At 43.7% G+C, this 22,785-nt stretch overlaps 1 non-coding gene across 1 annotated transcript; it reads left to right on the top strand.

The window, feature by feature from the left end:
- The first annotated feature begins 2,708 nt into the window (after positions 1-2,708).
- Positions 2,709-2,781, top strand: TRNAW-CCA (transfer RNA tryptophan (anticodon CCA)). The gene has a single exon. It is a non-coding gene; the product is annotated as a tRNA-Trp (tRNA).
- Positions 2,782-22,785: the final 20,004 nt, after the last annotated feature.

Here is a 22,785-nt window from a genome sequence, read left to right as displayed (position 1 = left end):
CAAATATTAGGTAAATCCACTTATCTCAGAACCTAGAATGGGCAAATTCAAAAAGACAGAAAGTAGAACAGAGATTACCGGTGTCTGGGTGGGAGGAGGGAATGGGAACTTACTGTTTCTGGGATGATGAAAAACTCTAGAGATGGATGTTGGTGATGGTTGCAGAACATTGCGCATGTACTTAATACCACCAAATTGTACACTTAAAAATGTTTAAAATGGTAAATATTATGTATATTTTACCACAACTAGAAAAAAAAATGGAATGGAGGTCCCTGACATCATGGAAAATTGTTCTTCTGTCATTTTTTATAGATAGTGGGTATGTTCTATTTACTTAAGGGTCTTAAAACCCAGGAGAAGGTGAAATTGATGGAAAAGAGCCCGTGCCTGAATTTCCCTGTGCTCCCTGCAGCCCTCACTCACACTCATTAATCTAAGGTTCTCAGCAATCAGTCAGCCTTCTTCTTCCCCCGCTTTCAAATACTTTTCAGGGTGGCAAAAAAGACGTCAAGCCTCAGCACCCTCACATCTCCAGGAGAATGAGATGTCACCTCAGCCTGCAGCCATTGTCCAGATCTGCACATCAAACAGCAAAGCAGAGAACGGATGCAATGCGTTGAATAAGGCTGGAATCTGCAGCCTGTTCAATCTTAAAGGACATTCTTTTGGAGCTGGGGGAGTGGATAGACAGCTCAGGGAGAGAAGCAAGAATGTAAACACTAAGAACTCCAATAATGGCCGTTTCCCTCTGCCTTGCCCCAAGAGAGATCTACAAAACACACAGGTTCACATGGGACAGATTAAGAAAGGTAGGACTGGGGAGGTTAAGAGTGAGGGCTCTGGGGTCAAAGAGACTGGCTGCAAATCCTCACTCTACCACTCACACCCCACGAGACCACAAGCTGACTCACCTCATTGTGCATTTCTTTCTCTATATGGACAGAGAAGATCCTACTATAGAAGCGAACTTACTGGATGGCTGTGAAGATTTTGAAGTATTAACTGATGTCAGCTATTATTATCAAAGAACACAGTAAAAATCCAAAGCTATAACTAAGAGTCACAGTACTGAGCCAACAGAAGAAAAGATTGCTTTGGGGGTATATTGTGTACGCATAAGCGTATATTGTGTCTAGTATACGATTTGCTTATAACTTTCTAGGCAGAGTCATGTGAATATTAGCCTGAAACCCTTTCCCAAGCTGCTTCCTGACTTCTACCTGTAATGCCCCTCCAAAACAAAGTTTCTTGGCAGGCAGAAAGGGTCAATGATTTTCAAATCAGAGATGGTGCAGTGTGCTTTTTCCTTGTCAGTCTCCCTAAGTGATGGAAACAAAGCTGCATCTAAGCTAGCTGGGCTCAGGTTACAGGAGCTGGAGCTGACTAGCTCTTCCTAGCTATTCTCTATCCTCTTCTCATGGTGTGGCAGGTACCACATGCCACCTTGATTAGAGCTACGCTGGACTCTTCTTTCACGTCTATGTCTCATGCCCAACACCGAGATAACTTAAGTACTTGTCTCCTTTCCTGGGTAGGCAGAATCAGGTTTATGCCCCTTTTCCAGAAGTCTCTTCTTTGTTAGGGTACCACCCTACCTCTTCTACAGAGGGCGTGTGTATCCCTCTGTCTGTTTCCTTGATCAAGGCAACTGAAACTTCATACAATAATCAAAGTCTCATCAACTGCTAGCAAAGAGGCTAGAGGTTCCTTAGTAATACTGGGCAATCTAGCGTTCCTTAAGGGCCAGAAAGTCTATGATCAAAAAAAAAAAATGTAACTAGGAACCATTAATATTCATTAGAATTATATGGAGAAAAGATAAGGAAAAATGGAGAGAAGACAGGTATAAAGAAGGCACGTGTTTCACGACAATGGAGTAACCCACAAAGCTACACTATCTCACAGAACACCATTTGTCACCATCTATCTCAAAGGAAAGAAGAAATCTAAGTCTGGATGCTAACAGTTGTACCAGCAATAATTCTCATCCTCCAACTCAGGGGCAGAGCTTCCATTCTCCATGGCAGAACGATAGCCATAGCAGATATAGGCAGGGCTACATTCCAGACTCCCACCAACAATAGGATGATTCTCAACATCTGTGATCATGACCATGACAGACCCAAGAGACCTGACAGCTTCATGACAAGCTTCTGCCTTCAGATAATGGCATCAATCTGGGGGACATAATGCTGCATACCATGAAGAACTAAGTGTTTAGCCTTTACTTGCCTCATTGAACTCAGTGACGTTTTTGTAATTAACAAGAGCTATCTTTACTTAGGTTTCCTTTCCTTCCCCCATCATGTGTGTTGAGGGATCTGATAGGGAGGGAAGAGAGGATGGCTGTGAGAAAAGCATTAAGCAGAGGAGGGCATGCTATCTGAGAATTCAGTGCTATACAAGAAAAATATGATAGAGAGAAAACTGTTTCTTCTAAATTTTTCCATTTGCTTACCCTTCCTTGTCACGTAGACTTCCAAGAGTTAGAACCTTAGTTTCAAAATCCTCCAGTTAGAACCTTAGTTTCAAAACTGCTCATATTCAATTGACGAACATGGTCCAGTGGTTTGTAAAAAGGAAAACTAAATATTTTAAAGACACCAATTCATCCCCAATTATAATTAAAATATCAAGGGGCATTCTTTTGAAACTTAACAAAGCAGTTCTAAAGTTCACGGGCAAAAATAAATGTATAAGGGACTTCCCTGGTGGTCCAGGGGGTAGGACTCCGTGCTCCAACTGCAGGGGTCCCAGGTTCGATCCCTGGTTGGGGAACTACATCCCTCATGCATGCCGCAACTAAGAGTTTGCATGCCACAACTAAGAGTTCGCATGCCGCAACTATGAAGTCCGCATGTCGCAACTATGAAGTCCGCATGCCGCAGTGAAGATCCTGCGTGCCGCAACTAAGACCCAGTGCAGCCTAAATAAATAAATATTTTTTAAATAAATAAAATAAATGTGTAAGTATACTGAAGAAAATTTTGACAAAATAAAAGCAATGAGGGAACACTAGCCCTATCAGGCATTAAAATATATTTTAAAGTTATAAGATGTAAAACAGTGTGGTACTGATTCTAGAACTGACAAGTCAGTTGAAAAGAAGAGACACATTAGATGTAAATTTTAATGTACAAAATTTAACTAATTTAAAAGATGCTATCAAAAATCTGTAGGGAAAGGTAGGATTGCTCAACACATGATTTTGATGCAACTGGTTAAGTTTTCATAAAAACTTGCTCTAAGTCTCCTTTCCTCAAATCTCCCCAGTTCTGAGTTTCCCAGGATTATGTCACCAGGGCTTGGGAACTGTCATCTTGCTTTTCTCCATTCTGGTCCTCTCGTCCCAGTCTCCCACTATTGTCTCTGCTGCATGTGACCTCCCTGAGATCACAGTTCCAATGGGCATCATTATCCTCCACTCCTGGCTCCACTCACAGGAGTGAGGACCACTCCCCCCCTCCCATTCACTTCTTAGGCCAAAGTCTGATCACAGCCCTCCTTAACTCCCACAGCACATCCAGGACCAGGACATGTTTAAAGATTTGAAGTTAATAATAAAGAAATCTTCAGTGGTTGACAGGGGAGAGAGGGATGAACAGGGATTTTTAGGGCAGTGAAACTATTCTGTATGATGCTATAATGGTGGATACAAGTCATACATTTGTCAAAACCCATAGAATGTACTGTTAAAGAAAAAATTATTCTAGCACTTGTTAAAATGGTAAGGAAGACTTTATTCAGGATTATTACAACAAGTGTCAAGACTACCACAACAGGGGAGAGAGATCAGGCTCAACTCCAAATACAAAAAAGACAGCTGGGGATTTATAGTCAATGAGCAGAGGGAGGGGGTCAGTGGATGGAAAATTACTAAGAGGAGACATCAAAGGTAGAGATTCTTATTGATTTGGCTTAACAAGATTCTTGATGAAGGCAGGCCAGGGTGATCAGATGGATATCAAGGGTAGGATATGAGGAATCTGATTAAATATCAAGGGCAATCAGATATCAAGAGTGGGGGATTCTTGCTAAACTAATTTATCAGGATTCTTACTAAGACTGAATGACAGAGGCTCAGCAAGGACAGGACAAGGGCCAAGGTCAAAGCCTCGTCAAGAAGGGGGCTCCTCTGAGCTAAACTAAAGTTTGGTCAAGGAGAGAGTCTCTGTCAGTGCAACACCAAGACTGAACCCTGATGTAAACTATGGACTTTGGGTGATAATGATGTGTCAATGTTAATTCATCAACTGTAACAAATGTACCACCATGGTGTGGGATGGTGATAGTGGGGAATTTTGTGCATGTGTGGGAACAGAGAGTATATGGGAACTAGCTGTACTTTCTGCTCAGTTCTGCTGGGAATCAAAAACTGCTCAAAAAATAAAGTCTATTAAAAATTTTTAATTAAAAAGGAAATGTGAGATTGAATAACTCCTATGTCACAGGCAGCAGGACCATTCCTGGGCCCTTCATAGGCAAGAAGTTTACAGTTAGGTTACCAGCTATGGCACCCAGTTGATCCCTGGGAGACTCGGTCATCTTTGCCATACCAAACAATGGGAGTGTCGGCTATTCTATGCAGGTCCCCCCTGTCCTATCATCTCTCTTTACTTCTCCTCTCTTCTTATGTGGACACTGTGGATTGTACTCAAGAACCACTCACAACCCCCTCCCACTTGCTGTATTAAGAAGCTGTAGGGAGGGGATTCTGGGAATGCTTTTAAAGGCAGCAGACTGAGCTGGTACACCGCCTTCAGCCTATTCCCCCTTTTCCATTCAGCATGCCTGGAATGTGGACATAATGTCCAACCAATGCAGCCATCTTGTGACTCTGAGGATGAAAGCCACAAGCCAAGGATAGCAGAGTGAAAAGAGAGAAAGAGGTTGGGATATTGATGTTATTGTGGACCCTAGATTGCCTGTCTCCAAATGTGTTTTGCCTGAAACAAATAAATCCCTTATTTGTGTAAGCCCCTGATAGTTGGGTTTTTGTTACTTCCAGCCAAACATAATGTCGACTGATAAAGTTCTCTACTCCCCAAACAGGCACAAGAGACAGATTGGCCATTCTACTGCATAAACAAATGTCCAACTGGGATGCAGGGGCCTCTAATTTTTTAATATGATTTTTAAGTGTAAAAGCATTTTCTCTCTACACAGCAGTTCCCACTAAGTCAGAACTCATGACTGCAATGATTCTCTCCTCTTCCTCCTTTCCAGGGTTCTACCTTATAGACAGGGCGTAGTAGGAAAGGGTGTTAATTGTGGTAGGATTTATTATGCAATTTCTGAGCCATTAAAAATTGATTTTTAAATATTTAAGAACAAAGAATGCAAGATATTGCATCTAAATAAAGACCATTAAGTAACCATAGTTTAGACTAGTGATGATCTGTCTATTCTAAAAGTGATCTTTTTAACATATAAACCAGTTCACTCCTCTACTTAAAAACCTCCTGTGTCAAAAAAACAAACAAGCCAATCAAAAAATGGGTGGAAGACCTAAATAGACATTTCTCCAAAGAAGACATACAGATGGCCAACAAACACATGAAAAGATGCTCAACATCACTAGTTATTTGAGAAATGCAAATCAAAACTACAATGAGGTATTACTTCACACTGGTCAGAATGGCCAACATCAAAAAAATCTACAAACAATAAATGCTGGAGAGGGTGTGGAAAAAAGGAAACCCTCATATACTGTGGGTGGGAATGTAAATTGATACAGCCACTATGGAAAACAGTATGGAGGTTCCTTAAAAAACTAAAATTAGAACTACCATATGACCTAACAATCCCACTACTGGGCATATACCCAGAGAAAACCATAATTCAAAAAAACACATGCACCGCAACGTTCGTAGCAGCACTATTTACAACAGCCAGGACATGGAAACAACCTAAATGGCCATCAACAGAGGAATGGATAAAGAAGATGTGGTACATATATACAATAGAATATTACTCAGCCATAAAAAGGAATGGAATTGGGTCATTTGTAGAGACGTGGATGGACCTAGAGAGCGTCATACAGAATGAAGTAAGTCAGAAAGAGAAAAGCAAATATCGTATAATAATGCATATATGTGGAATCTAGAAAAATGGTATAGATGATATTATTTGCAAAAAAGAAATAGAGACACAGACGTAGAGAACAAATGTATGGATACTAAGGGGGAAGGGGGTGGGGTGGGAGGAATTGGGAGACTGGGATTTACACATATACATTACTGATACTATGTATAAAATAGACAACTGATGGGAACATCTATACAGCACAGGGAACTCTACTTAATGCACTGTGGTAACCTAAATGGGAGGGAAGTCCAAAAGGGAGGGGATATCTGTATGTGTATGGCTGATTCATTTCGTTGTGCAGTGGAGGCTAACACAACATTGTAAAGCAACCATATTCCAATAAAAATTAATAATAATAATTTTAAAAACCCTCCTATGGTTGGTTGTATTCCTTGCCCATTGATATTGGGCTTGGGCAAATGACTTGCTTTGGCCAGTGGGATGTGAGCAGATACAATACAAGCAGAGGTTTTCAACATGCTTGCTAGTTTGGCTTTTCCTCTCGCCTTCCTGCTATCTGTCATGAGACCATGCTCTGGCAGCTACTATCTCAAAATGAAGAAGCAGTTGAAGCAGTCAAGAATCCAATCTGCAGCTTGAAGCACAGCCTCCACAACAGACCCACAGATACACGAGTGAAAAATAAAATTTATTCTTATAAACCATTGAAAAGTTGGGATTGCTTGTTATGCAGCATTAGGCAGTGATAGCTGACCAATACACTTCCAATGGCTTTCCAGCTCACACTAAGTAAAATGTCAAAGTCATCCAAGTGATTTAAAAGAATCCTCATATTCTGGATCCTTTTACATTTCTGACTTCATCTTCAACTACTTACCTCCTTTCTTACTCTGCTCCAGATACGCCAGACTCTCTGTTTTTCCTCTAACATGCCAGACTTGTTTCTCCCTTAGGACTTTGCACCTGCTGTCCCTCCTGCCTGGAACTCTTTCTCCAAATTCCTGCCCGGCTCATTTGTTAATTTCCCTCAGATCTGTAAGAAATTCATCTCCAGGCAGACTTATCTGACCATCTGATTTCTGATTTTAAACTGCATTCCCCAGTACTCCTTCACCCCTTCCTTGCTTTACTTTTCTACGTAGCACTTATCATCATTTATCTGTCCTCTTCTTGCCACCTCTCTGTTTTATGCACTGTAGTACTCCCAGAGTCTAGCTAGAGCACTGCCTGGCACATAGTAGGCGTTTCATAATTATTCGTAAATGAACAAACAGATAAATTAATGTATTAAAATCTCAAAATAAAAATACACAAATAAAATAGTATTACTCACTGAAACAAATATTAAATTCTCATTATATAAATAAAAATGTATAGATAATATTTAATGAAAGAAAAAGTCTAGATGATTAGGAAAAGAAATACAGATGACCCTCATTTGAAATTAAAGGATTAAGAATTAATATTACAGAAAACTACTCTTTCTCCTTTCAAATAAGCAAATGTCTTAAAGAACTGTAATATTCTTTTTGGTAAGAATTCTCTTTTGCTGGTCCAGGTATTCTCTTACACTGAAGGTGGAAATATGTAGGGATTCATCTTTTGGGGAAAGCAACCAAATATCTTTAAAGTTCACATTTGTGGTTTAGTAATTTCCCATCTAGGAATATTTCCCAAAGAAGAAATTAGTGCTTGAGGCAAGGAATTATGTACCAAAAATTCCTTATAGCATTATTTGTAGTGATACAACATTTAGAAACAACTTAAGCAATGCACAATGGGAGAACAGTTAAATGGATCATAGTATGTTCATAGTTTAGTATATGACGTTTGCAAATATTATTTAATGATATGAGAAAATGCTCACACATTATGTTAAGTAAAAAAGGCAGAACACAAAATTGCATACATAGTATATCCCAATTATGTAAAAATATATGTGAAAGTGGAAAGTCTAGAAGGAAATCAGTACATGAAAATGTCAACAGTGGTCATCTCTGACATGGAATTATGAATGAGTTTTTACTCTTTTACATACTTTCCTACATTTTCAAGACTTTCTAGGATGATCACATATTGTTATTACAAATATATTTCTTTTAACATAAAAGGAAATGAGATGCAAATTTGAGACCAACCTCTCTGGTAACAGAAAGTACACCCACAATATCAGGAAATGATGCTGCAGAATGCCAGAGCCTTTCTTGCCCATATTTGGGAAGGAAAATATTTGAATCCAAAGATGGTGCAAGGGAAGAAGATGGAGAGAGAAGAAGAGATAAAGTCTCTGTTGGCTTCCATTTTCATATGTTTCATACAGCACTAGTCTGTAGTTCCTTCAAGACAGAGACATACCTTCTCTTTTAGTGCCCTGCAGATCCAACCTAGGCTTGGCACACTGCATGAGGAACACAGAAGGGGACTGAAATGCAGGCGAGGAAACAGAGAAACTATACTGGGGGGCAGCAAATTGGAGGCATGGAACATACAGAAAGATGGGAGTCAGGCCACGGAGAAATAGAAATAGAAGATATAATACAAAGGAAGAAGGGGCCTAAGAGAATGGAGGGAGAGAAGAGAATGGAGGGAGTGAGGAGTGGGGTGAAGACAAGTGCCGACATGGTGCTCTGTGATGACCACATTCTAGCGCATCCTCTAGGAAGGCTCTGGGCTAATGCAATCTAGAGTTGACCCCAAAGGGGAAGTTCTCACTGGTTTTGCATCAGCCCCAGATGATTCCCGAGAAGATCACAACCAGCCACTGCGGGAGTCCTTGACCTTGCAGCCAAGTCTGCTCAGCAGCTGGATCACACCCAGCATCGAGTGACTCACCAGCCACCGGATAATTTGGAAAAACACAGAGACACCAAAGGCTTACTTGCACTCACTTGCAGCATCCAAGGCCCATTATGGTCCCACTCTGGTTAAGAAAGGTTGGGGGAGTAGATAAACGGGTGGTGAGAGACTATAAATGATAAAGCAGGGGCATAAGAAGTTGCAAAAGTAGGTCACCCCAAAGGGCAATCTCAACTTCTCTGTTCCCCTTGGTGCAAAGAAGGCACATTTTTACCTAGAACGAGGGTGTGGTGTGGCGCAAAGAAATGCGGCTGTCGGTCAAGCAGGCGTGCTGCATCATTTCCTGCCTCAACACCTCCACAGGCCCCCACGGCTGCCACCCCTCCTCTGGCTGCTAGGTGACCAAGCCTGTCCTGTGTGTGCTTCACAGTTCTCTTCCCCAGTTCCCCCAATACGTGTAGACATTCCCTGAGCAGGAAACCCTGAGTCGAGCTTAACACTCTTCCTTCTCCCTTCCAGCAGCTTTTCAGGGGGTTAGGACCATGGGATGCTGACTTGGGATGGTGAGCATCTTCTCTCTTTTCTGGGATAGAGAGTAAAGAAGTCACCCCAGAGATTTAAGAGAGCTCAAGGGAGAGGCCTCAATTTCCAAGCATAAGCTGCTGAAAGAGTTTCAAAATCTGCCAAAGAACTGGGGCAAGATGACCAATGACGTGAGAGCTCAAAGACCCTGGGACACTCTATTAGGTGAGCGGGTCCCAACTCCTCACTGGGCACTGCTTGGCAAACCATCACCAACAGGGGAGACCTGGTCAAAACATCACAGGTCACGGTTATTACTGAGGATCAGACCTGACACTCAACCAGAGGTTCAGAAACACATTTGCCGTCGTTCTCCTCTGGAAATGGTGGCCCACATTCTCAAAATGATGATCAGTGGTAACAGCAGACATCTGCCCTTGACAAGCGTGGTGTTGGTGTGCCCAGCTCCCCACATAGCACAATCCAACACGAGCTTCCTGGCTGTGGATTTGGGGGAGTCACTTAAACTGTCTGAGATTCGCTTCATAACCTCATCTGGTAAATCTGAGAATTAATTTAAGGCGTCTAGCACAAAACAGAAACTCAGAAATGGCTGCTGTTGTCATTAAGTTGCTATTTTAAGTGCTTATGGGTACAAATATGGGTAAGATATTTCCTTCTTTTAAAATCTACAATGCAAAGTATAAAATAAATAAGCTACAAGGATATATTGTACAACATGGGGAATATAGCCAACATGTTACAATAATTATCAATGGAACATAACCTTTAAAAATTATGAATCACTGTGTTGTACACCTGAAACATATAATATTGTACATCAACTATATTGCAATTAAAAAATAAATAAATAAAATCTAAACTCCAAAGAGAAAGCATAAGATGGATACACAACAACTATCACACAAGACAGGTTTATGAGAAAGGTGTAAATTTCTGTGCAAATCCAGAAGGGGTTAAGATCACAAGTCATAAAGTTCAAGTACGGGAAGGGTAGAGATGCAATTAGGAGGGTGCTCTGGGGCCAGGCTGTGGAAAGCCCAAATGCCAGGCCAAGGAGCTCGCGCTTAGTTCAGTGGTCAGCAGGGAGTCATTGGAGGCTGTTGAGCAGGAGAGCTGCTTTCCTTACAGCTGTGCCAGGCTAAATTAAGCATAAACAGTACTTTATAATTGGAAAGGGAAGGCCCCGAAATAGCTCTTGACTGAGAAACAGGCATAGGGAAAGGTAATGAGAAGCACGGGCTGTGATCAAAGCAGAGAGGTTAATTAAATTTCTAATTATTGTGAAAGACCATTAAAAAACCCTAGTTCACGAGGGATAACTGCTCTGGAGGGGCTTGAAAGAATAACCTTAACCCTTGGGTAGCTGCAACTCAGGGGGACATTTGCTTTTCCATGGAGAAGTGTTTGAGGTACTGAGTAAACGGTAAGTACACATGCACATTTGTTCTCTGTAAATCACACCCCTCTCCCACCCAGAATCCATGTATCCATGTATGGGACTCACCAAAAGGAATCCACACAGAAAATGATGGGTCTCTAATTTGACCCCCAATCCATACAGCAGGTGCTGAGATAACTCAACTTGTTCTGTATTGCCAAGGTTTCCCATGAATTGTTTAAAATGTATTCCTATTATGAAGTATTCCATTATTATTTGAATAATCAGTAATTTATCAATAGGTCATTTTCACCACTGACCACTGGGGATCAGCAGACAGCTGAGCATTGACATCACTGGTGGAACTGACACTAAATTCCATCAGCACCTTGGATCCCCCTCGTGTACGCAGCATAGTAATCGACGTTGAAAAAGAACGATGCTACCGCCTTAGTATTGTACATTGCTTTGTGGTTTAAAAGAATTATTTTCACATCTCCTGTCTCATGAGAGATACAATTTTTACTCCCCCTAAGTGGTCAAGAACACTGAGGCTCAGGCCGATTAAGAGGTGCACCCAAATATACACTGTTAGTTATGAAATTTAGGTCTTCTAAATTCTAGCTCAGAGTTCTTTCACCTGGGCCAAACTGTGCAGGTCTAACTTATGGTCCTTGTCCTCAAGCAGCCTGGCTGGTAAGAGAAAATGAACAAGGAAATAAGGTGAAAACAAATATGCACCAGACTCTGCGGTTATGGCGAGAGTTTAAGAAGGAAAGAGCCAGGAAGGCTTCTTGGAGGAGGTTCTGCTGCTGAAACAGAAACCCCAATTTCAAAAAGCTTAAGCAAGTCAGAAGTTATTTCTCCCCCATGTGTCTAAGGGTCAGCATCCGGGGCTGATAGGTCACAGAGCCCATAGGACAGCTCCAAGCTGTTGGGGATGGAGAGTCCTTCCCTCCTTGTGGCTCTGTCATCTTAGTGTACATCTACCCAGTCCAGAAAGCTCACACCCTGTGCACATCCCAGCCACAGAAAGAGCAAGGAAAGACCATGCCCTTCCCTTTAAGAAAATGATCCACAGCTCACACAAACTTGCTCGTCAATGATCTTGCTTATCTGACTCAGCACCGCTACAAGCGAGACTGGGACATGTGGTCTTTGTTGCGGGCAGCCATGTCCCCAGGTAAACTCCTGTTGCCGTGGAGGGGGAGAGAATGAAGGCTGGAGAACAACTAGCAGTCTCCACCATGAGCAGAGCATCCCCTGGGGCTTGGGGGATGGGTAGGCATGGGGATGGTGGTACAGGCCAACAATGCAGGTGGGTAAAGGGGAAAAAGAGGGCATCCTGAGCAGGCAGATCTGCCAGGTGCATTCTGGACACAAGGAGGAAATGAACCTGTCGGGAATGGCAAGTGAAGTAGGAAGAGAAAATCAGATATGTTCACTGCAGTCAGACAGACAATGGACTTTGAAAGTCAAGCGGAGGGGTTTGGATTGGAGCTCCTGTAGGTTCTCAGGGAAATAGTGTTTAAGGACGACTTGTTGGTCAGGACCACACAGGATGAATTAGGTGGGTTACACTTGGGAGCCAAGGAGACCCATTAGGAGGCTCTTTCAACAATCTGTCCATAAGCTGATAAAAGACCCGAGGCAGAAGCTCTGCCTAGAGAGAAGGGGTCGTGTGAGAGGGGTTTCACGAGAGAATAAGAGGGCTTGATCTCTGGTGGGTTATGCAAGGAAGAGTCCCAGATGCCTGAGAAGCTTCTCTCTTGGGAGGTGGGCTCCCTCACATGGCTGTTTGGGGCTCCTCAGGTGCCCATTCATCCTTCCTGCTCGTACTTGGAGCACATGATGCCGAAACTACATCCAGCAACAAATATTTGTTAAACAGTAGCTTCATGTGGACACAGAGCCTGGCACACAGTAAATGCTCAGTAAGTATCTGTTGAATAAACGGCTGAATAAATAAATGAATACGTCAGCAAAATGTAGGCATAGATAGTAAAAACTTTAAATGGTGACGGAGGGTAATTAAACTTATCGTGGTGATAATCTCATAGTGTATATCAATGTCACTATGTTGTACAGCTGTAACTACTATAACATTGTATGTCAATTATACTTCGACTTTTAAAAATGTAGGTACAGACCACATTGGGTACTGCACCCAGCAGAGGCCATGAAAATCTTCTGGGGAAAGTCACCTATCACATGTTCAGGATTTTACATAGAAGAGATTTAGATGGAGTGCTTTCTGCAAACTGTCATAGCAATTTGTGACATTGTTGAGTGAAGTGGGAATATTAAAATATTCTCTTAGCCAAACTGTTTCTTCAGATCAAACTCGAACAGAAGAAAATACAGACACCAGCTACTCATGGTTGTATATATTCTCTTCCTGGTTTCCTTTTTTTTAATAAGCGCCCAGATTTTCTGAACTAGCTAGATGTGGGTAGTTCCAGTTCAACCATTACTCCTGGTTCTTTCTTATATTCTCCAACCATTCCATGAATGAATCAAAAGGAGGTTGCCTTGACAACACTCACCTCTCTCTAATTAAGCACCCTGAACAGCCTCCAATGCTTCCTTGAGATAAAAGCTTCCAGAGCACCGGGATTCATGACCTCAGACAATGCACAGTAGCTGAGAGGCTAACCTGAACTGTGCCACAGCATAATAAAAGGCTATGAAATGCTTCCTTCCCATCACCCTGCGTTCCAGCTCCTGTAGCCCCTCACACTGGCCAGTAAGCATGAGATGCAGTCCCGCAAAGAGAAACCACATTAAGAGGCTCTTTTCCAATGGGCCCATGGACTGTTTTTTACCAGGTAATGAAGACATTGTGTGATCATGTGATTAGAAGACATTGTGTGACTTCTGTGCCACTTCACCTGGGCAGTATCTTGTCGGACTAGGCAGAGAGCTGTTATATCACAAGTCTTGGATGTTCTGTTCTAGCCCAAGACAGAAGGCAAGGACTCCCATCAGAGCCACCTGTACACCCCAAGCTTTGAATCCAAGATTACAACTAAAACACTAGGATAAAAAGCCTAGACCAAACCCCAATCTTACATTTCTTAGAAATCCACAAGATGAACCCAAATAAAACCTGTATATTTACTACAATAATTAAGCCAGAATAAACTGGATGAAAATATTCTCTGAACCAAACTAATAGTTTATCCCGTTCAAATATTCCAAAGACCTGAAAGATGGACCCATAGTATAAATATCGCCAAAATTTCCTAGAGTGGCAGAGCCTCTTGTCAGCAGCACTGAATTGGGGGTTGGGGGTGTATGAAAATGTTAAGACATTATTGTCATTATTATGACTGCATTTATTCTGCAATGAGTACATCCCAGGCCCTGCAGTAAGCATTTCTCATGCATAATTTTGTTTAACCCTCATAACCAACTAGGTAGTTTTAGTATCTCCATATTATAGATGAGAAATGGTTGGACAGGAGGGGGAAGGGTAAGCTGTGACAAAGTGAGAGAGTGGCATGGACATATATACACTACCAAATGTAAAGTAGATAGCTAGTGGGAAGCAGCCGCATAGCACAGGGAGATCAGCTCGGTGCTTTGTGACCACCTAGAGGGGTGGGATAGGGAGGGGGGGAGGGAGGGAGATGCAAGAGGGAAGAGATACGGGAACACTTTGTTATAAAGCAGAAACTAACACACCATTGTAAAGCAATTATACTCCAATAAAGATGCTAAAAAAAACGAAAGAAAGAAAGAAGGAAATGGTTGGAGAGTCTATGTTGATTTCTCCAGGTCCTATAGCCAGCCACGCAGGGATGTGACCCTTGATTATCATTTTACCCTCATACCCATCCCCTCTTAGGTGAAAGGAAGAGGGAGACAGAGAGACAAGGAGAAGGAGGAGGAGGAGGAGGGGAGAGGGGAAGGGGAAGGAGAGGAAGGAAGAAGGATTAAAAGGAAGGAGGGGGACTTCCCTGGAGGTCCAGCAGTTAAGACTCCAAGCTTCCACTGCACAGGGCTCAGGTTCGATCCCTGTTCGGTGAACTAAGATCCTGCATGCCGCGTGGTGCAGCCAAAAATAAATAAATAAATAAATAAAAGGGGGATAGATGTAAAAATAAGGGTAGGATGGAATCGGGGCCAGACGCCATCTTGAAATCTAAATTATTTATCTTAGTGAGACAATGATCTGGCTAATTCAGAAGCAAGAAGGATGTATCTGGCTCCTTATTGGCATGGGAGGTTTGGGAATGAAAATAAAAACCTGGGTATCAAAGACAGGCCTTATGGACCCAGATCTCCTATCCTAGCCTTTAGGATCCCATTGGGTTAAGGCTCACCAGGGATGCCACTTTGCCTCCTGAAATTCTAAGCTGAAGTCCATTTAATCCTCACTTTGAGAGGACTGTGGGAAAGGCACTGAACACTATGGTTCCCAGAGTGATCTTACACATTTTAGATAGAAAATAGCACTAAGGCACAAGCCATAGAACATCGGTCCTGGACAACAGCAGCAGATACCTCAAATATGATATGTATATCAAAGGACTTTAATTCTCAGTTTAGCTCTGACTTATATAGAATGAAAAGATGAGGTACATGTGGGCTGATAGGAGGCTGGCGGGCAGGATGCATCTGCTTCTATACTTACAGCTTGTAAGACTTATTTTTCTGTTTTTGCAGATGGGTCTTACACTGGGAAAGTTCTAGCAGCTGTTAGAGGCTGGTGAACCAAAAGAACGTATTTCAACACTGAAAGAATAATATCTGAACTTAGACCGATTCTCCCTTAGAAATATAGGTCTGGGTGTCTTACAAACTGGTTTGGCCTCATGGAACCCTCAGAAAAAAGCTAAAATTCTTCTTATCCCCCAGCTTACAAAAGAAGACCAAGGAAAGAGATTTAAGTTTTTTAAAGGTGAAATTAACGGAATAAATGACGTGTTTGAAAGTCCTGAGAGATGTGCAGCTGGAGGGGAGGGAGTCTGAGGTTGACTAAGCAATATGTCACAAAACGTCAAGTGCATACACACGCACACACACACACACACACACACACACACACACACACACAGAACCCAAGCTAATTATTAACTCCAGGAAAGTAGAAAAATTGTGCAGCAAGGGGAAGTAATCATACTTTACTACATGGCTGAGCTGCTCAGAGCATTAACATATTCATAAAATGAAGACAACTGCTATTACACCAGTCAAAATCACAATATAACCATATTGAAAGTATGGGATGTCCAGGAAAGTGTGTATCTGTGTCTATGTTTCTGTGCGTGTGTCTTGAGGGCAAATCACTTTGCAAAGTAAGAAGTCCTGATAAATTATGCAGCAAGATAAGCATATAAGATATATAAGATATAAGATAAGCATACGAGATAAGATATGGAAGCTAATACCCAAAAACGTTCACTGAGAGAGTTGAAAGTGGCTGCTTCTGGAGAATGGAATATTTGAGAAGAGTGTGGTATGATGTTTTTCCTAACAAACCTTGGAGGATAATTTGACTTTTTAAACTATGTGCACTTATAACTTTGATGGAAGAAAAAACTAACTTTAAAAAATCATTCAGGGGCTTCCCTGGTGGCGCAGTGGTTGAGAATCTGCCTGCTAATGCAGGGGACAAGGGTTCGAGCCCTGGTCTGGGAGGATCCCACATGCCATGGAGCAACTAGGCCCGTGAGCCACAACTACTGAGCCTGCGCATCTGGAGCCTGTGCTCCACAACAAGAGAGGCCGCGACAGTGAGAGGCCCGCGCACCGCGATGAAGAGTGGCCCCCACTTGCCACAACTAGAGATAGCCCCCACACAGAAACGAAGACCCAACACAGTAAAAAAAAAAAAATTAAAAAAAAAAAAAAAAAATCTGTCAGAGCTTCCCGGGGGGCACAGTGGTTGAGAGCCCGCCTGCCGACGTAGGGGACATGGGTTCGTGCCCCGGTCCGGGAAAATCCCACATGCCGTGCAGCGGCTGGGCTCTAAAAAAAAAAAAAAAAAAAAAATCATTCATACATGATGGTGCTATACACAATTTAGAGCTCAAAACGTGTGAACTATTTTTCTTACGCAGGGGAATGTTAAACAGCTTTAAAATGGAACCAATAACAAGAGACTCCATGACTTCAACTGTGACAACCTCATGAGAAAGCTCTCGAAAGAGCCCAACTCTTCTGAGAGAACCTTCTCTCTGCCACGCCCCACAGGAGGCCCTGCAAACACAGCGGCTAACAAGCCAGACCCAGCTCTTTTCTTCACGGGGTTCAGGCTAGCGGAGATGGAGGAGTTGAGTTACCTACATTTGATGCTACGCTGGGGAAAGGACCAGGCGTAAAAGAGGAAGGGTCCCTACTCAGACTTGGGGTCGGTCAAAGAAGGCTTCCCAGGGAAAGGGGGTCACTTTGGAGATCAAGCCCAGCAATTGCATCCACTTTTCTTTTCATCAAGGCTACACGACCACCTCTTAGGCAGGCAGTGTGACAAGATGTAAAACAGAAGGTGATTTGATCCTCAAAGAACGTCTCCCCTACTTAAGGAGTTTACCAAGTTCCAAGATCAAATGCCCTTACCAGGGACAGACTGGAGATGAGAAGAAAGTCCAAGAAAACCAACGTTCAAACAAGGAAACTCTGGACACAAAAGGTTCCCTGACCAGAAGAAACGTTCAAACAAGGAGACTCTGGACACGAAAGTTTCCCTGACATTCAGAAGCACCACACAAATAAATCAGCCCATTCAGCACTGAATTGACATGATTTATTTCTCCAGGGATTTGCCCACTTCCAGCAGCATGGCCCTCGTGTCATCATTTAGGAAAAGGTCAATGCATAAGTCCATCTTGCAGGTAAAATACCCCAGCACATCAGATGTGAGCATCCAGACCACATGCACTACAGCCCCCCTACTGCGCTGCAAGTCGCAGGGACCAGCTTCCCAAGAAAAGGTCATCTGAGCTTTGGACAAACCAAGTTCCTCAGAAAACCTTGGTTATTCCCCATGAGTGCATTCATTGTGTAGTTGGTGGTTATCTAAATCCTCCAAAAATAGCCGTCTGAGCAGAGAAGGAAGAGCTATAGAAGCAACTGGAAACTGTGGTCCAGTAACTGAGAGGTAATCCATGGTAGATCCATGGTAATTTGGGTAGTGGAGGTTGCCAATATTTTCCCAATTGCTTATAGGAGTTTGGCTCGATGAAAATGTACTAAAAACTCCTTTTTCTGATTTTTTTCCCAAGCACAATCTCTTTCTAAATGTCAGAAAGCTTTTTTCGATCTAGACGCTTGCTTGCTCGCTTGTCTGTTTTTAACCAGAGACCAAAACTGATGGAAATATCTGTTTGATTCACTCCAGAGGATATTTTGGTGTTCAAATTAAATACTCTTCAAAACTATAAAGAACCGGTCTAGTTCTAACTAGTAGTTCAAAAAGTGGCTTGCTTTATTTTTAAAAATACACATTTGGTTTCTAAGTTCAGTTTTTTTTCATGGAATTTGGGAGCTGAGCTCTGGGTTCGGTTTATTCTGGGTTTTGGCGCCCAATTTGGTTTGAGTCCTGGCTGGCGCTGACGAGGCAGCTTGCTTAGCTTGGTTCCGCAAGTTCTTGGCAGTGGAGGGTGGGACAGCTGCTGTGCTTTTAAACTGGCTGTGGTTAGCCAAGGAGAAGCCCGATGGGGCCACAAAACGCTGGAGCTGGAAGGGCCCTCTGTGGACAGGCAGCCCAATGCCTGCATGTAGAGGGGAGTTGACTGCTTACAGGAAACTCACCCAAAGTGGCACCATGAACAGGGCAGAGTGGATGGTTGTCTGTTTATCTTCCTGATTCCATGATGCCTCCCTGAGCTATTTAGAAAACCCCTTCAGACGGCCATGCTTTAGGGGAATAAAGGGGATTCGAATAGCAACATTTCAAAGTATTACTTTTCCATTCCTTGATGTGACGTTCTAGGGACCAAAGCGAAACATGGAGAAAGCTGTTCTCCAGCCCCTACTCCCCACTCTGCATTCCCCGAGTCTGTGTCCAGGCTCGAAGCCCCGGGCAGTGATTCAGGGAAGCAGTGGGTGGGCAGAGGAGCCAGCAGGTATTCAAAAAGACCTACGGTGCTCGCATAAGAATGAGCCTATAAATTCTACCCCCATCACCGTTGCCAAGGCAATGCAGGTGGGCCTGGAGCAGCCTCTCAGGCAAGAAAACCCCACCTCCTCCCTCCACACACATTTTCCTGGCCGCGCGTGCGTGGGGTTTCACCGCAGCTCGACTTCAGTTACTCCTCTTCCTGTATAAGGCGACTCATTTTAGCCAGATTCCAGCCAGGCGAAAATATTCAGAGGAATGTGGAAGGGCCCACAGTACGAGCTGCCCTGAGCCCTGACCTCCCCTTGGAGGTAAACCTGCCTCAAGCCTAGGTCCTCAGAAACTCCGAGATGCTAACACTTCAAGGCGTGGACCGCAGCCTCTCCTCTGCTTCCATGCCCTCATTCAGAGTCACGCCTTCATCCCTTTGTTGCTCTTCCTCCAAACATGGGCCTGACAACCGACCCTCCAATCTGTGTCACCCACCAAAGTCGACGCCTAAAGCGTGGGGGCCATGTCTATTTTCCGACAAAGTACAGAGTGGCAACAATCATAAAGGAGAGGGAAAGCTAACCATGTTATGACCGCCAGGAGTCCTCTTCTGCCCTCAGCAGAGCCAAGTGTTAGGAAGAAACGGTTAAGCCACATTGTGACTCCTTTTCTGATTTTCTTTTCCCCGGTGGGTTCCATGACGTCGTTCCGATTCCCCTCCCCCATATAGCTGCACAGAGAGATACCTTTGTTTTTTTTTTTTTTTGCCGTACGCGGGCCTCTCCCGTTGCGGAGCACAGGCTCCGGACGCGCAGGCTCAGCGGCCATGGCTCACGGGCCCAGCCGCTCCGCGGCATGTGGGATCTTCCCGGACCGGGACACGAACCCGTGTGCCCTGCATCGGCAGGCGGACTCTCAACCACTGCGCCACCAGGGAAGCCCTAGAGATACCTTTTTATTCCTAACACAGCTGCCGTTATGAAGGATGGCAGCCTTGCCATATGGCACCACTCACTCAGCTCCATCGGGCAGCATCAAGCTCATGCTAATAGTATTTACCCCACACACTGGCAGTCAAACTCTGCACCAAGAGCACCCCTTCCATTGGCCTGTGCCCCCAAGGGTACTCCATTGAGAGTACACATACGGCTGGAGGAGGAGCTACAGCTTAAGGGCTGGGGTCGGGCCCGCTACACATTGGCCCAGACGGGTAATTAAGGACTAAAATAGTACAGGAGAAAGGTCTCTTCTAAATGTGAACCTCATGTTATCATTAACCAGACTGTGGATGCCTAATTAATTGCTGATTGCATCAACCCACAGTGGTGGCAGAGTCAGTGATGTAACCTGATCTAGATACACTCTCCTCACCTGCTGCAGCACGGGAGAGGGTGAGCCTCGCAAATGGGTCCATGCACCGGACAGAGACAGACGAGAGACAGAGACAGAGAGACAGACAGAGAGAGACAGAGACAGAGAGAGACAGAGAGAGAGACAGAGACAGACAGACAGACACAGAGACAGAGAGACAGAGAGAGACAGAGAGAGAGAGACAGAGAGAGAGACAGAGAGAGAGAGAGACAGAGAGAGAGAGACAGAGAGAGAGAGAGAGAGAGAAAGTCTGGGGAGGGAGCCAAAGGTGAACACAGGTGCCAGCCAATCCTTCCCCCTTCTCACACCTTAGCTTTGTCCCTACAAAGAGCCCGGGGATCTTACTCCCACCTCCCTTCCTGTAACCTGAGTGCCACCATTAGGTAAATCCAGGAGTTTTCTTGTTCTTAAGCCTATTCCTCTGAGGAATCAGGGACAGGTTGTATGTCCTGAAACCAGTAGGGCCTGGGATGTCCCTATATCTGGTAGAAGCTCCCTGTTACATTAAGAAAGGGAATGAGCTCGAAGTCCCAGAAAGGTCCTAGGATCTAAGGACTCTGAATAAACTGTCCAAGTTTGAGTATTTGGATTTTTTTTTTTAGTATTGGTGGGATGCAGTTTAGAAACAATCCCAATAAAATGTCATTATCTAAGGTATGAGCAATAGACATACACAAGTTGATATATACAAATGAACTAAATCTCTGAATCAAATGCTTTATTTTTTTCAGGCAACATGGGGTTCTGTATAGTGTGTAGGGTTTGTGTCTCTAATGGGGACCATTGCCGGATCTGTCTGAACTGCCGTGTCTTCAGCTCTAAAGTGGGCATGATACCACCGCATCTTAACTGTGGGCAGATTAAGTAAGATGACGTGTGAAGCCTAGCACATCACAGGCGTTCACTAAACGTTACTCCTCTCCTCCTTACCTCCTCTCCCCCCTAAACTTGTTATATTGGTATCCACGCTCTTGCAGCCCTAGGAACAATGAAGAGACACAAAGAATAACAAAAACCTACTAAGCACTATTCAGCTTGGCTAGTGTAGTGGGGGCCAACCTGGGAGACTAAAGTGTTACAGTCTGAGAAATAAGAGGCGCGCATACTAAATGAGACCTATTTGGACCCAGAGTTGCCCACTTACAAATTTCCAAAAAAATAGGACTAATTGTTTCAGATGCATGGTCCTCCATTCTCCCCGCTTCCCCCTTCCCCGCAAAAAAAAAAAAAAAATTTAAAGCATAACATTTCTAGATGGAGTCTATCAAAATCTTTACAACCTATCTTAATGATTTTATGCATATTCCCCTAAGTCCAGCAGATACTATTTTTTACAGATGTGAACATCCGGCTCCAACTTTCAAGACTAGACTGCCACTCAGGGATTAAAACATGTAGGTTCCGGGCTCTTTGCGTAAGGACATTGTGAAATTAAGATGGTTCCATCTGGAGGGCCAGCCACCAAGGGGTGTCTCTGCCTGTGTGGTCTGTGAGCAGGATGGGAAGAGGAGGGGTCTCTGTCCAGTCTCCACCCACGGCCCCTGTAGAGTGCCAACACCAAGAAAGCACACCAGAGACGTCCAGGCACCGGCATTCTCCAGCCTGCCCTTCCACGCCGCCTGACAACACAGCTCCACGCATCAGGCAACTGACTCCCATTCATGAAACTGTAAAGTGTTCCCTCCATTCATTGAGAGACACGGAGCTGGGATGGCCACAGTGCAGCAGTGGATAAATCCCAGCCTACCCAAACCTTTGTTCTCTGAGCACAGAGGAGCTTGGAATCCAGTGCTGGGGTCATGTGTCGGAACGGTTTCGTTGCTAGGCAGAAAGATACCCAGCCTCCATCGAGAGAGGATATACATGAATGCGTGGGGAGGTGTGTTTCTCCCCGGACCTCTCCCTTCTTCGCCTGCCATCTCTAAGCACCACAGTCAGTGACACAGTAGGCTTCCATGACAGCCCCTCCTCTCCAGGGCATCTAGAGGCTTAGACCACGAAATCTGTTCTGTAAACAACCCAATCTCACAAGGGTGAGTTTTATTTTTTTACATGCCCCCCACTCAGAAATCCACAACTGTACAATATTTGCTGACACTTCCAGCATGGAGACAGTCAGCAGTGGCAGGGCAGTTGCCACATTTGAGCCATCAATTTAGAAAGCTTATGAGGTTAAAATGTTCCTTAATGAGGCACAACTCTGCAGGGACCAGTTCTGTATCACAACGAGATTAATATGCATATTAAAATGTGTGAATAACCTTTGCATACTGTAGTAACCATCCATAAGGCTCTAGGCATAAGGAAATATGTATTTTAGTACTAGATCAATGGGAAAAATCAGAAGTAAAGATTCAGTTCACACACGAAGAAACTATTTAATTCACTGGGAAATAGGTAAAACATCAAGCCTGCAAATGGTCCATTAAAGCCTTAGAAAAAGCATCTGTGATAATGTGTTGAATGCAAGAACTCATCATGACTCCACAACAAGAAAGACTATTCTTATAGATCAAGAAGGGAAGAAGGAGTAAGAATTACATCAGCAATGTATTTTGCCCCCAGGTCACAAAATTCTGGGTTTATA

The sequence above is a fragment of the Neophocaena asiaeorientalis genome, unplaced genomic scaffold (assembly GCF_003031525.2).
Source record: "Neophocaena asiaeorientalis asiaeorientalis breed wild unplaced genomic scaffold, Neophocaena_asiaeorientalis_V1.1 scaffold14, whole genome shotgun sequence".
In the NCBI taxonomy this organism is placed as follows: Eukaryota; Metazoa; Chordata; class Mammalia; order Artiodactyla; family Phocoenidae; genus Neophocaena; species Neophocaena asiaeorientalis.
The sequence above is the reverse complement of the archived record's forward strand: the minus strand, read 5'-3'. Positions and strand labels throughout refer to the sequence as shown.